The following is a 14,988-nucleotide window of genomic DNA, read 5'->3' as shown; positions in this document are numbered from 1 at the left end:
GTGGTTCAATGTGCTCTGCTTAAAATGAAATGGCCATTGCTGCAAGCTGGCATTGGGTGCTTTTGGATGCAGGGACCATCTTCTGCCAACTGTGTGTCAGAACCTTCCCTCAAAAATTGTAGATGTCGAAAATGCAAACATTTACGATGGGGAACTGTTGCAAATTTGGAGAACATCAGCTTCTGTTGGCCAGCAGCTTACTGTTCGCTGAAGTTATTCCATACAGAAAGAATCCATTTGTTGTTTTGTACAGTGTCTGGTGATTTCTGTGACCATAACCTTCCTCAAGTTAAAGCATTCTGTATCACAGCATTAGTCTGTGAATGGCTATTTAAGCTGCTCACAGGAGCTGCTAGCCTTTACTTTGAAAGTAGAAATAGCTTTTTATTGCTGGAGGCTCCCAGTCAGATCTGTAATCCCAAAACCACATTTGGAAGTGAATTTTGATGTTACATGATAGATCAAGTTTTATTACTGATACATCAGGACTGAAAAACTTGCGTATGACCAAAGCAGCACACTGGGACAGTCAGAGCTGTCATTGAGCTGCTCTGTGCTGGTAGGTTGAAGTTCTCTCTGTTGAAGTGCATTTCCCTGTTCTTATATTCTTTCTTTAACAGCAGGATGCATTTTTATTCTTCTGGCAGGATGAACTGGTAACTCCAGGATACTGGAATACTGATCAAAACCACTCTGTTGGAGATACAGTTGAGACTACCCAGGCACTCAGCAGACCCTCAAATGTCAAGTTACCCAGTATTTGCTCAGTGAGTCAGGAATGCAGCTCAGCTTAGTGAGCTGGGTCTGGAGGTAGTCCTATGATGACACTCTCTCTGGCTATAGTTTATTCTGTAAATATATTGGTGAACTAATAAAAGGCACATTCTGACAGTCTTGTGCCAATTGCCTCCAAAAGGCAGAGGGTAACATTTCACCGCGTAGACTCTGCATCACAATACCCTGTACTACATGCTTATTTGCTCTGAAAAAAAGTGACTGGTGAAATCTTTACCCCTTGCCCCCTTCCCAGAAAATACATTTTGAAATACTGTATTTCAAATGAAGTGAATAAGAAGTGCTTCTCTTCAGCTGTCACCTAAGAGGGTACCCATCTGTTTTAATAATATGGCTAAGATGTGTAAGCCTCTGTTCCCTGTGTGATGGCGCGCAGGCCGTTAATTTCTCCCTCCTTTTAACTCGTGGTGCTACAGATCCCTCTCAAACTGCCCCCAAATTCTTCTTCCATAACTCCTCAAATGCATTTCCCTTGCTTCATTTAAAGCCTGGTCAACACAGAGTGCCCTCAACCCAGAGCATGGGGAGAAGTTAATTACCTTTTGATTTGTAGCATCCTTTTAAATATTTAAAGGCCTTTAGACAGATCTTATGTTAACAAGATGCTGATGTTAAACAAGTCCATTCACCCTATGATTAATCCTGTGAGACCCTGTTTCCTGAAGTCCTGATCCCTCTTAGCCATAGCCTCTGGCTGCTTTCTCTTTGGGTTATGTCTTTCTGGAAGAGTGATCCTCAAACACTGTTTCAGGTGAGAATGACAGGAGACCCCAGCCCAGCCATGACCCTAGGAGGGGTTTTCCACCGACCGTCAGTGATTGCATTGAGACAAACCTCTGCTGGCCTGTTCATGGGCATGGCAGGTGAGGGGGCACAGAGGCCATCTGGGGTCCGTGTCCAGGTACCTGCCCTGGAAAGGGGCTTAGAGGAGGGAGCTGCTCTGTTGCTTCTGTCGCACAGTCCCCTCTTTATTGCCATTTTTTGTTGTGGTTGTCTGAATACACACGAACTCTTGGATAATGACTTAATCTTGGAGTGGGACCTGAAATGGAGTTTAGTTAAACTGTGATTTCATTTTTGAACTAAATTAATTAATTGTCAAATGAATTTAATTCTCTGCTTTTCTTGCCTCTTAATACTTCACCATCCTGCCGTGACATCTAGGCAGACAGCAAGGGAGAAAGAACTTTCCATAGGCTCAGCTGTGGAATCTCACAAAGTTTATTGCAGGTTTATCAATCCAAGTTTATCCCCCAATGGTTTTGCTGAAGGAGTCACCGTGAGCAGTGTTGATGCTGACAGGGAAGAACGTTACAGGGCTTGGCCGAGTCCCCTTTCCCCGCAGTGAGGTGAAGGCCCGCTGTCCTCTCTGTGGCTGCCTGAGGAGGCCTTTGTGGACGCGGTGCCCTCTGCAACACCGCTCCCTGTACGGGGCCTGGGTAGGAGCGGGCGGGCGAGCCCTGCCCTGCCAGGCGGGCTCTGCCTCGGGCGCCGTTGTGACTCCCCTCCCTTGGCCCGCCAGAGCTGCGGGCGGCTCTGGCCTCCGGCCGGGGCTGTCAGCTCCCGCTCCGCTCCGGCCCGGCCCGGGCCCGGCCGCCCCTCCCCTCCCGTTGGTGGGTGTGAAGCACGCGCGGCTTCGGGAACCGTCGGGCGGTACCGGCCGGCGCGAGGTGCGGCTCCTGCCGCGCGCGGAGCTGCCGTTAGGACGCGGCAGCGCCCGGAGGCAGCGGCGGTTTCGGGGAGCACGGCCGGGTGAGCCAACACCTTGTCTGGCGGGACTGGCGACGGGAGAAAGGCGCTTTTCCTCCGGAGCGGGTGGCGGGCAGCCTGCCTGCGGGTCTGGAGCCTGTGCCCGGCCCTGCCGTGAGGAGCCGACGTGGTGATGGGCCCCGAGTGTACACCGGGCTGTGGTGCTGTGTCACACCGGGTGGTGTAGCATCAGGCCCCGTGGTTCAGAGGCTGAGCAGTGGAGGTAGGGGCCGGGGACCTCTGGTGTTGCCATTTTCCACCTCAAAAGAGGCCGCTGAACACACGCACCCCTTGGCATTTGAAAACTAATGGAGTTGGCTATGGATGTGCTGTTGATGTGAGGCGCGGCTTAGATGGTTCATGGGCGCCAGCCCATTCAGAACCTGTTCTTCAGGCAGTTCTTCATGTGGAATAAATGAAGCCTGGACCATGCCCTGAGCTACACCCTGGGGGTGTGTGCAGAAACGATACAGGGTTTTTGTGCTCGGGGAGTTCCAGTCTTCCAGTGCTGGCTGTTGGGGGAAGGGTATGTGGATCACCCCTGAGGCAAGCAAGAGCTGCCTGAACAGGCTGAATTCTAGCACTGCCCAGCTTTGTGGTGCTCTCTGTGTGTTGAGTAGGAGGTGTGGAGTGGTCTTTTCCAGGCAGTGTCAGAAAGATGTCTTTGCTTATGCTGTGAGTGCTTGTCATTCTTCCATCCCTGCTGCTGGCAGGTGGAGTAGGTGACTTGCTTCCAGGGAGACCCCGCCTAACCTCGTACGCATGAAGGTCTTGCAGGAATCTCATCTAAAGTGCGCTGGCTTGCTCACTGCTTTCCCTTTAAGTCTGCATTTACAGGATATGCTGGATTGTGGTGTTTGGCAGCCCAGAAATGAATGTTGCTACTTTATTTTTCTTCTGGAACAGACTGTTAAATGCCATGCAGGGACAAGCCCTTCCTCCCTTGGCCTTGAAAATGTCTATGTTCCCTGTAGAGGTAGTACATATTTAATATAAAGACTGAAGAGGATAGCTTCTCCTCAACTCTGTTGCCCATAAAGTTGACTGATCCTTGACTGTCCCGCAGGAGTCCTTGGTGTCGCCACGTCGGAGGAACGTGTCTTCATGCCTCCCCAGAGGATGGCTTTGTGCCACCACAGCAGAGCAGTGCTTAGCAGGGGGAGTGGGAGGAGCAGTTCATTTGATGCCCAGCTCTTCTTGGAGCCCCTTTGCCGCAGCGGAGCAGCTGTTGGTGGTGCCACGCTGGTGTGGCCCTTGGTGGTGCAGCATTGGAGGAGCCCTCGATTGCTTGGTGGCGGAGGAGCCCTTTGTTGTGCTGCTCTGAAGGAGCCCTTGGATGCACAGCCCTGGAGGAGCCTTTCTTTGTGGCGGCCCAGAGGATCCGCTCCTTGTGCTGTCTGCTAGGGCACCTGTGTCACCTTACGTTGGAGGAGCCTTGGCTGGCGCAGCCCCAGAGGAGCCCTGCATCGCAGCGCCCCATGGGAGCTCTTCCCGACGCTGATGATTTGGTATATATTATATGGTAGGTATTGCAGGTCTGGTCCCTGCCTGTGGTATCTCCTGTCCGGTCTGGGATGGTGTCGCTTTGTAATGGCCTGTATTTTTCTGCTGTGGTACTGGTATTTTGTATTGTAGCGTATGTATTGTGTGTATTGAGTTGTAGTTCTTGTACAGTGTGCGCTGTATGGTATACATTGCATGGAATGGATTTTGTTTTCTCTAGAGTTTTCTGAAGGTGGCTGTGCTCATCCACAATGCAAAGTCATACGTCTTAGGTTAAAAGAAGAAAAAGCCAAGAGAGGGTTTACAGAGCTGTCACATAAAGGTTCCCGTCTGAGAGGCATGTATACAAATCTCAGTTAAACTCCTGGCTCACTTTGGCATGTTCTGAAAAGCCAGAGACTGAGCGCTCAGCCATGGTGCTGAAGCAATGTCCACTGGTTTCCCGCTGCTTCCCCACTGCAATATGAACAAGGCAAGGTTGCTGAGTGTCTGTGAGGAGCTCTCTTGCTAACATAGTCCCAAGGTCTTCTTGAAGAGGGCTGTGTAGACAGAGAGTGATAACGAGGAGTGGCTGGCATACAATGCCTGTCGCCTCTGCAGTAAGCTAAATAATTAATTGCACCCTTGGCGCTGTTTTAAAAGTGAATTGTGCCTGGAGGCTCCTGCACGTCTCCTGTACATCTCCACTGAGGACTCGGAGACAGAGACCTTAATTTGTGCTTTGCTTAACAGCTAAATTATGCTTTTTATAGAAAACTGATAATGTGGTACCTTTTGGTGTCATCTTGTATAGATTTGACCCAGTGAATTCTGACTTGCTCTCCAAAAGCTCTGAAGTCTTACCAGTGTTATGATTACAGATTCCCCTGGGATGCACACACTTCAGCTGGGTTCTCCACTCTCTCCTGAACTATGAGTGAGGAGGCGGAGGAACTGAGTGTAGGGCTTTTCATTTCTTCCCCTTTTATGCAACGCAAGGCACTCCAGAAGTAGCCATGGCCCTCACAGAGCCTCCTGGCCAAAAGACTTCAATCTTGAGGGAAAAGGCTAAAGAGTGCATGAAAGTGAGAGATACACATGAGCAAGCACTTGTCCCACCTTGTAACATCACTTTTCGGCATCTTCTAATCTGATCCCAGGCTGCAAAGGGTTGCAGCTCAGCTTGTAAGTTACTGGGTACCATTACAACGACATTATAAAGCAAGGAACAACGTTAGAGTAGCAAAAAGACACGGCTTTGCCCTCGGGTGGGAAGGCACACTGGGACAGTCTCCAGTGCCAGACCATTTTTAGTAAAAGTAATCACAAATACAATTAACTCCTTAGCTGACTTGTCGACAAAGAGGGAAAGGCTCCATACGATAAGCAGCACTCATTATTACTCTGCTGCAGAATTTAGTTCTTCTAGAAGTAATACACTCTGTTCTGCCAGCATCTAACAGCAAACCATATAACATGAAGGTGTACAGTTAAGGTATCTGTAAATACACTGGTTTTGTTTCCTGGTTTTTGTGCTTCCCAGGGTTGTCCTTTGTTGTGCAGCTCTGATACTTTCAAATTTTTTTTGTATTTGGATATAGTAATTGCTAACACAGAGTCTAAGGCTAGAAATCGTAACATGTATTTTACAACATGCACACTGGCTGTGTGCACGTGTTCCACTAGCCTCCCATTTGCTTCAAACATGTCAGTCTCCCTGAAGACATGTTTAATGAGAAACCACCCCCCTACCCTGCAAAGCCCTGCTTTATTTGCTGCCTAGCCTCCTGCATCCCCCTGTATAGATTATTTTTGGAAGGCTGACCAGGGAATATTTACCAGCTATTGAATCAACAAAGCTCAGCCACATGCAAACATTTCATTCTGTTACCTAAATGGTGTCAAAACTCTCAGAACTCCATCAAAACAGAAGTGATTTGCACTTAGGTATTAAAAGTTATGTCCAGGCCTGAACACCTAGTTGAGAGCTGGGCAACGCAGCAGGCTCCTTTGGGCAAAGATTTCTTTTCTAAGCAGCAGTTATGCAAGTACCAATCTGTGAAAAAATTTTGAAACTCAAAGAGAACCTTGATTTGACATAGTGCTCTTGCTGCATGTCCCTTAGGAGGAAAGTCACCCACATCTTTAGAGCTAACAGAAAGTAGGAAAGAAGCACCAAGTGCAGGGTTCTGCATGTGGGTTGGGGCAATACCAAGCACAAGCACAGGCTTGGCAGAGAATGGATGGAGAGCAGCCCTGAGGAGAAGGACTGTGGGGTGTTCGTGGACGAGAAGCTCAGCTTGGCCCAGCAATGTGTGCTTGCAGCCCAGAAAGCCAACCGTGCCCTGGGCTACATCCCCAGCAGGGCGAGGGAGGGGATTCTCCCCCTCTGTGCTGCTCTGGTGAGACCCTCCCTGTGTAGTGCTGTGTCTTCTCTGAGGCCCTCAACATAGGAAAGACATGAAGCTGTTGGAGCAAGTCCAGAGGAGGCCACGGAGATGCTCAGAGGGCTGGAGCCCCTCTACTGTGCAGACAGGCTCAGGGAGTTGGGATCGTTCAGCCTGGAGAAGAGATGGCTCCAGGGAGACCTTAGAGCAGCTCGCAGTACCTGAAGGGGCTAACAGGAAAGCTGGAGGGGACTTTTTACAAGGGTCTATAGCAAGTAGAGGTCCTTAGTAAAGGTCAGAAACCAGCATTAATTTCACTTACAAAAATACATGGTGGTGACACCACAGGCACCACTGTATAGGTAAAACACAACTTCCAGGTACAGGCGAGAACACACAAGGCGAGAACTAGCAGGGTCAGTCATTCTGGTGAGTGAAGTCTGGATGTGTATTTCAGCTGTAACAGAAGCCCAGTAACCCACATCAGTGTGTGTAAAACCTTACAGATTTCACCAAAAAAAATAAATCATGGTTTCTGTCAGATGTTTAGCGTCCCAAGATGACTCTACACATTCAGCTTTATAGCATCAATTAAGAAACACAATAATATTCATGGAATCGACCGACCACATCCAAAATTCAACATTAACACAACACAGCTACAGATTGCGACCAAATGAAGAGCCAACCATGTGCACCATCCCCTCTCCCTCACCGCAGTCTGCAGGGCTGGGGGCAGGAACACAAAGCAACAAAACACACAGGTGGACAGCTCACGTGGCTATAAATCTGCAGCTGGGAAATAAAACCAAACGCATTGTGCTGGGAGCTGAAGCAGCAAGGAGGGCAAAGAAGGGAGAGGAGTGGGAAGGCAAGGCAGGTGGAGCTGGGTAACACGCAGCTGCTCTTCCCTGGAGCAGCTTTCCTTCGGCTGGAGTCACCTCTGCAACGTTTGCGAACTCCCCTTCCAGGACGATCGGCTCCACTTTGAGGGGGATCACCCTGATGATGGCTTTCTGCGCCGCCGACCTCTCCAACTCGACCGCCAGCACCAGGCCTGTATGGCCCAGTGCTGCCTGCAGCGTCGCCATGAGCAGCCAGGGCCAGAGGACAGCCAGCTGCAACTGGGGGCCAGCACTCATGCTACCAGCTGCAGCAGCAGGCTCCTGTGCCACACATACTGCTCAGGAACACGTCCTCACCCTGCGGTAGGCTCCAGCCATTGGTGAAGCTCGTCGGCTTGCCGAGCATGCGGTCCCAGCGGCAGGGAGGCAGGAGAGCAGGGGCAGAGCGCTTCAGTCACTGCCAGCACTGCTTGCCGCACAACTTCTCCAGTCCTCGCCATCACAGTTTCTCTTCCTTGGTGCCACATGCTCAAAGGCTGCTGGGCGCTCAAAGGCATATTTTAAACAAACAACAACAACAAAAAAAAATATCCTGAAGTATGAGTCCCTCCTCCAGCAGATAAATCCAGAAAGATCAGTGGAACAGGTTGCAAGCAAGAAATCAGTTCAGCTCTACAGGAACATTGGGGCACATTAGGAACGTGTCAGTCCCGTGGAGATGAGGCACAGGGAGTTCTCCCCCTGGACACGGTGTCCTCATGTCTCCTGCCCAAGGGTTAGGGAGATCCACAGGTTCAAAACATCCATCTCAAATAGCCTTGAGAGACACCTCACCTTCTCACCAGCACTTCCCACCACGTAAGCTCAAGCTCTTCACCCTGAATGTTACCTGCAGTTACCAGCGGCCTTCTCAGAAGTTATGCTGGAGGTATTGCTTGAATTTATGTTGAAAAGAAAGTTAATAAAGCTTTGGTACTGTTTTCCTCCAAATAGAGTTGATCCCTTCCACCCTGCTCATGCCAGAAGTGCTTCATTCAAGTCTGGAGATTAGCTTTACTTTTCTCCAGGTAATCCACGTTCCGAGTCTTGCTCCGGGTGCAGTTCTCGAGAACAACTAATAGAGCACGGAGCTTCTCTTCAGAGAATTAAAAGGCTCCAAAAGACTTTGGAAGTTTAGATATCACACCAAAGAGGTAGCAAGCAAAAAGTTACAGCATCTCTGGCTTCTCTCACACTTTTTCTGCACGCGCCCGCATTCCGGTATGACCGCTTCCATGCACACAAGAAGATCCCGACTGAAGGCCCCATAAAATAAAATATAATGTTCCATGGTCCACCCAAAGGTCCCATGAAAGGTATCGAGGAGCCTTCATAATGGGGAGAACTCAGGCAGAGGCTGTTTTCAACTAAACCCAAAGCTACGGTCGTTGCACAGCTATGAGCAGAAAAAATGATTAAAAATCTGCAAACCTGTTAGGCGGTGCATGCCTGCTGGAGTCTGCAGGGGCCGGGGTGGGTGGAAACTGGGCTGTAAATCCTGGGCACAAGTTATTTCCAGCAGCTTAAGAAAACTCTGTGGGTCTGGTGATATCTGGTCACAGTCTTTAAAAAAAAATAAAACAACCCCCCAGAGTTGGTGTTTATAATAAAAAAAGGTTAAAACAAAGCAGGCCATCCCTCCAGCGTGCAGGCAGCAGGCAGGCAGGTGCAAGCGGAGCCGAGAGCACCCAAGTGCACCGTGCCCCCCGCGGGGCACCCTCGCTGCCAAGGCTGCGGGCACCAGGCGCCGGGAGCAGGTGGGCAGCGGTGCTGGGCACATGGGCAGTGCGGCAGCCCCCCCGCCTGGCCCACCCCCCCCCCCCAGCCCGACCCCCAGCATGGTCAGGTGTCCTTCTCCAGAGTCCTGCCTGCAGCCACAGAGGCCTGGGAGAACTTGCCGGAGAAGGCAGAGAAGAAGACGACAGAGACAATGTCAGCTGTACCCACACCTGCCCTTATTCAATTCAGAAGCAACCACACATTATCCCTGTTTCTTCTGTAACTGTTCCTGGAGGAGGGAACGCACCTTAGCATTCCCTGGAATTGCCTCATGGGTCTAAAATCCGTTGTGGATGTCTGGACTGTTGGAGGTTGCTGTCCTTGCAGAGCAGCTGTGCTGAGCTCTGCCACCTGCCTTGGCACTTTGTTCCCTCAGTGTCACAGCTCTGTCTGCAACAGGATGGGCTCCAGTTGCCTCTGTGTGGGCCCCTGGCTGAGGGCACTGTTGCACATCTGGGCTGAAGCCCCCCAGCTGTGGCACCAGGCCAGCTATGCCATAAGGCAACCTGGTACCAAGTGTCCCAGAGCCCGTGGGTGCAAAGGCTTTGCTTCAGAGCAGAGACATGGCATGGGCAAAGGAGAGCTGAGTTTTTGTAGCCCTGAGAGTACAAACCCAGAACGAATTGCTTTAACTTGGGTAACTGAAGACATCCCACCTGCCAGCCTAGACAAAATCTAGGTACTTTGCTATAAACTTCATTGTGTCCTGCCTAATGATGGGTCAAAAGGTGATGATTCTCATGCTCAAATCTTTTTCTAATAGGAAAAATGCCACTGCTGGATAGAAGTCTCACTAGAAAGGTGAGAGACCAAACATCAGTGATTGCCTCATCCTGTTTCCCAGCAGGTTCCCCTGCAGCCCCAGGGACACCTGGAGGGAGCCCAGAGAAGCAAGGCATGGAGAGGTTCAAGGCAGACTGTGGTGGGAGGATGCTGAGAGCTCACTGGGGGAGAAATCTTCACAGCCCTTGACCCGGTAAGTCTGCGGCTGCAGGGCAATGCCTCTGCGGTTCCTACACAGGGCTGTGAAGGTGGGTGAGCAGCCAGGGGTGCCCAGGGCTGTCCTTGCCAGCAGGGTCCCTGCAGCCCAGGGGTCTGTGTGCTGGGGCAGGGGCTCTGCCGCCTGCCAGGGGCAGCTCTCAGCCTGCCGGGGAGCTCCCAAAAGTGTATGGAGTGTATGGAGTGAGCCCCCGTAGCGAAGGATCCTTCTGCTGTTGAGTGGGTGCTGCATGTGTCAGTGCTGTTCGCAGGTGTAGGTTACCCTGAGGACATGTCTGGGCGTGGCTTTTCATAAGGAAGGTCAGTGCAGAGATTACTACCATAGAAAAGGGCTTTTCTCAGTCTGTGTCTTCAGTTTCCTGCTCTTGAGGGAAGGAGTGGCAAGGGAGAGATGGAAAAGGAGATCTCAACTTTGAAGAAGTCACCAAGACTCCTACATGTAACTGTGAGTGATCAGTAGGTCTGCCAGGAAACTCCTGAAGTCCCTGCAGCCACTCCTCTGCCTGTGAACAGCAGCAGCAGTAGCACCTTTGCTGGACACATCAGGGTGGCCCTGACCTGCCCTTTTCCCCCTGCGGACAGGACCCTGCACCGAGCCAGTGCCCTGCAGACAGGCAGGTTTGTGTAGGGCCAGTGCACAGAGGTTGGAATGGGATCTGTGAGCACTGACAGGGAAAGACCTGGCACAGAGACACACATCCCACGAGGAAAATCTGGCAGCCAGGATATGAGAAGGACTGATAGAAAACTTCACACAGAATTGTTGTGGGAGGAAGAAACAGAAAAATCTTTATGATCTGCAGTGCAGACCCCTTTTTCTGAGCCAGTCCCCTGGCCTGCTCTCCCCCACAGCAAAGCCTCTGCCCTCAGGGCTGGAGGTCCCGAGGCGTGAGCCACCACCACTGCAGCCAGAGCTCCAGCAGAGCTCGGGGCAGCTCTTGAGCCACGTGTCCTGGTCCCTCTGCAGAGCACAGGGGGTGAGAGCAGCTGCCCGGCAGTGTTGGTGTGTGGGAGGTGGCAAGCAGAGCTGGGCAAGGGCAATGCTGCCCTCAGTGCCCGGCAAGCTCTCCCTGGCCTCTCTCAGCTGCACCCTCCCTGTATTTTGCCTTGTTTCTCCACTTGTCTCCATTATTTCTTAACTGTTCCATTGCTCTTGCTGTCAGGCTTTCTGGGATGGGTGCTTCAGCTGCAGACTCACACGCTGATCTTGTGGGTCCTCTCCTGCTGGTGTGTCCATGGGAACAAGTGTCCCAGCTTTCCTCTCACTTGTGGTTCTGTGGGCAATTCCCTCTGTGGGGCTGGGTAATGTGCTGGTTCTGTCTTATTGAGATGCTGATATGAGGACACTTGACTATACCTTGGGGTGTGCTTCAATGCTGTGAGTTGCCCTCCAAGATGCAAACATATCGCAAGCACCTTGAATTTATCTGACAGTGCAGAGAAGCACAAAGATGTTGTGACAGAGAAAATGCTGTTGGTTGGGTGACATGAGCCATGTGTGTCCTTGGCTACAAGTGGAGTCTCAGATCTTATGAGAGACTCAGATCTTTATTGGTCAGTCTGCTCTCAGCAGTGCCTGCTGGTTTTTCAGGGTAACATGTGAGTGTGGTCACCCTCCACCTCAGGAAGGTGCCAGCCCAGAGAAACTGGGAACCAGATGGACAGACCACCTCCCCTCGCTGTGCACTCACACAGGCAATCCTCTTGACTCGCAGACCTCGTCCTGTTCCACCTGAGGGAAGCAGAAATGCTTGGGGTTTCTGACATCCAAGAATACTCTGCAGGGGAGATGAGGGGGGGAGCTCTAAAAAAAAAAAATTCCCTTAAACTGCCTTCACCATTCCCGTTCCTAGCACTAGCACTGGCACTGCAGACCCTGACAGGCCCTTCTGCGTTGGCACTGGTTTCACAGGACAAAGCTGAACACCAGCACTGGTCCCTGCCCCCATCCACTGCTGCAGGGTGGGGTTGGCTGATCAAGAGCCTGTGGGCAGATGCCCTGGTCTTCATTGCCCACACAGCCAGCACCAAGCAGGGCTCCAGACACATAACTGAAGGAAGGTCTCCTAGAAAAGAGAAGGATGCCTGTGTGTGACAGGGGGATGGTCTATGGGAAATTGCTTTGGTTTTGGCCAGAGAAGTCTCCCCTTAATTATCACTGTATTTTTCTCCTGTGACAGGACCCCATGCCCAGAGGCAGCAGATGTCCAACAGCAGCTCCATCACACAGTTCCTCCTCCTGGCATTGGCAGACACACGGGAGATGCAGCTCTTGCACTTCTGGCTCTTCCTGGGCATCTACCTGACTGCCCTCCTGGCCAGTGGCCTCATCATCACCACCATAGTGTGCGACCACCATCTGCACACCCCCATGTACCTCTTCCTCCTCAACCTGTCTCTCCTTGATGTGGGCTCCATCTCCACCACTCTCCCCAAAGCCATGGCCAACTCCCTCTGGGACACCAGGGACATCTGCTACTCAGGATGTGGCGCACAGCTCTTCCTGATTTTCTTTTTCCTTTCATCAGAGTGTTCTCTCCTCACCATCATGGCCTATGACCGCTACGTGGCCATCTGCCAACCCCTGCACTACGGGACCCTGCTGGGCAGCAGAGCTTGTGTCCACATGGCAGCAGCAGCCTGGGGCAGTGGGTTTTTCAACTCTCTCCTACACACGGCCAATACACTTTCACTGCCACTCTGTGAAGGCAATGCCCTGGACCAGTTCGTCTGTGAAATCCCCCAGATCCTCAGGCTCACACACCTACCTCAGGGAAATTGGGCTGCTTCATTTTAGTGCCTGTTTAGTATTTGGGTGTTCTGTTTCCATCGTGCTGTCCTACGTGCAGATTTTCAGGGCCGTGCTGAGGAACCCCTCTGAGCAGGGATGGTACAAAGCCTTTTCCATGTGCCTCCCTCACCTGGCCATGGTCTCCCTCTTTCTCAGCACTGGCAACACTGGCACGTTTGCCCACCTGAAGCCCCCCTCCATCTCCTCCCCATTCCTGGACCTGGTGGTGGCCTCGGTACTCGATGGTGCCTCCAGCAGTGAACCCCCGGATCTACAGCATGAGTAACCAGGAGCTCAAGGATGCACTGAAGAAGCTGATGCAGTCAGGTGTCTCTCAGCAGCAATAAGCTGCCTGTGTCTCTTCACAGAGCATTTTCAGGTCATCTCTGAACCATCCTATGTATTCAGCGTTTTTTTCGGTGACAGTCCTGTTTCTCTCAGAATGTCTGCATCCACTGCACTTCCTCAAAGGCATGAACCCAGCCTGTGTACCCTGGAGGACTTTGTACATGTGCCTGGGAGGACAGTGCAGCTGGACTCGTGTGTCATCTCTGTAATAAAAGAGGGGTTTTTTTTCTAAGTGCCCATTTCTGGATGTTGCACGCTTCTTCCAACTCTGAGCTCAAGAACAGGCTGAAGGTATTGCCGCCAGGAGCATCCTGCTGGGCTTGGTTTCTCCATGGCTCAGGGGAGGAGGGCATGAGGCAATGGTTAGGGAACAGGCCTGTGTTGAGCCTTTGCATGTGGGTGCCTAGTGCCAATGGAAATGGTGGGTGACCAACAGGGATGTGCCTGGGACCATCTCCCTGGGCTTTCAGGCACCGCTGCCCTGCACAGCAGCCCCGCCTGCTCAGGGCCATGCCTGAGACCACATCCTTGGGCAAGAGCAGATGTCTCTCTGCACGCCCCAGCTAGGGCAGGCTGCTGTGTCACTGGTGCAGCAGGAGGTTCCTGGGGAGCCCCCAGGCCAGCAGTCTGATGCTGGGGACAGGGACTGGCCCAGAGGGGCTGCCAGTCATGGGCAATCAAGGTCTCTGTGAGAGAAGAGCAGCAGACAGAGGGAGACATTGGCCTTTGTCATCTCATGCCATGGCTGGTGCTATCCCTGGGGCTGAATGGGAGGCCGAGACCCCTCTCTGCCCACCAGCATATGCTGTGCCCTTGCGAGGGTCTGTGGCCATGGGGTGAGCGCCCAGAGCTCTGCAGCCTTTGGGTGGGCAATTGTATGGGGCCAGCCCAGCGTGGGCTGCTGTGTCTACCTGGGCTGAGGAGAGGGCAGGGGAGGTGGGCAGAGCTGGGGGGGGGATGGGCTGGGAAGCGCGTGGGAGAGGGAAGCACCAGTGTAGAGCTCAGCTGTGTGAGTGTGCAGGGTGGGGGCACACAGCAGGGTGGTCCTGGGGCAGACCCAGGGGTCATGGTGAAGGAAGCAAGGCACCAAAGGAGCAGGACTGAGGGGCCTGCTCTGTGCCGTGTGCCCTGGACACCATGGGGAAGCTGCCATGGGGAATTTTTTTCCTATGAAGGTCCAAACACTGCTCATTTCCATAGCTAGTCATATATCCCAGCCACAATGGGGGACCTTTGCTGCATGGTCACCTCTGTTCTCCTCCATGACTCATGGATACCCAACTTCATCAGCCTATTTTTAATATAAAGGGAGCCAGTTTCCTACTGTCACTTGTTACACACAAGTCCCATAGCTCTTGCCACAGTCGGTCACTCACCCAAGGCCATGGTCAGACACCTCCAGCCAGATCAGGTGCTCATGGCCTTGTTTTGACAAATATTGAAACAGGCCATGGACTGAGATCCCACCAACTGGCCTGGGCCGAGCGCTCCAGTCTTTCACTCTAAATGTTTTCTAAAATAAAACTCCAACTGTCTCAGCCTCTCCTTGTCCATAATGTGCTCCAGGTTCCAACCATCCTTCTAGCCTCTGCAGGACTTGTTTTGAAGTATCAGGGTCTTTCTTGTGTAGGGGAGCCCATTCTGTGTGCAGCAGTCCCGGTGAGGTGCTGTGGTGGGTTAACCTTGGCCAGCAGCTAGCCAGCCTCCCAGCTGCTCATCCACTCCCCTGACTCAACAGGACAAAGCGATAAAATAAAGTAGCAATGCTCATGGG

The sequence above is a fragment of the Falco naumanni genome, chromosome 5 (genome assembly GCF_017639655.2).
Source record: "Falco naumanni isolate bFalNau1 chromosome 5, bFalNau1.pat, whole genome shotgun sequence".
Classification (NCBI taxonomy): Eukaryota; Metazoa; Chordata; class Aves; order Falconiformes; family Falconidae; genus Falco; species Falco naumanni.
This window is presented reverse-complemented; position numbering follows the sequence as displayed.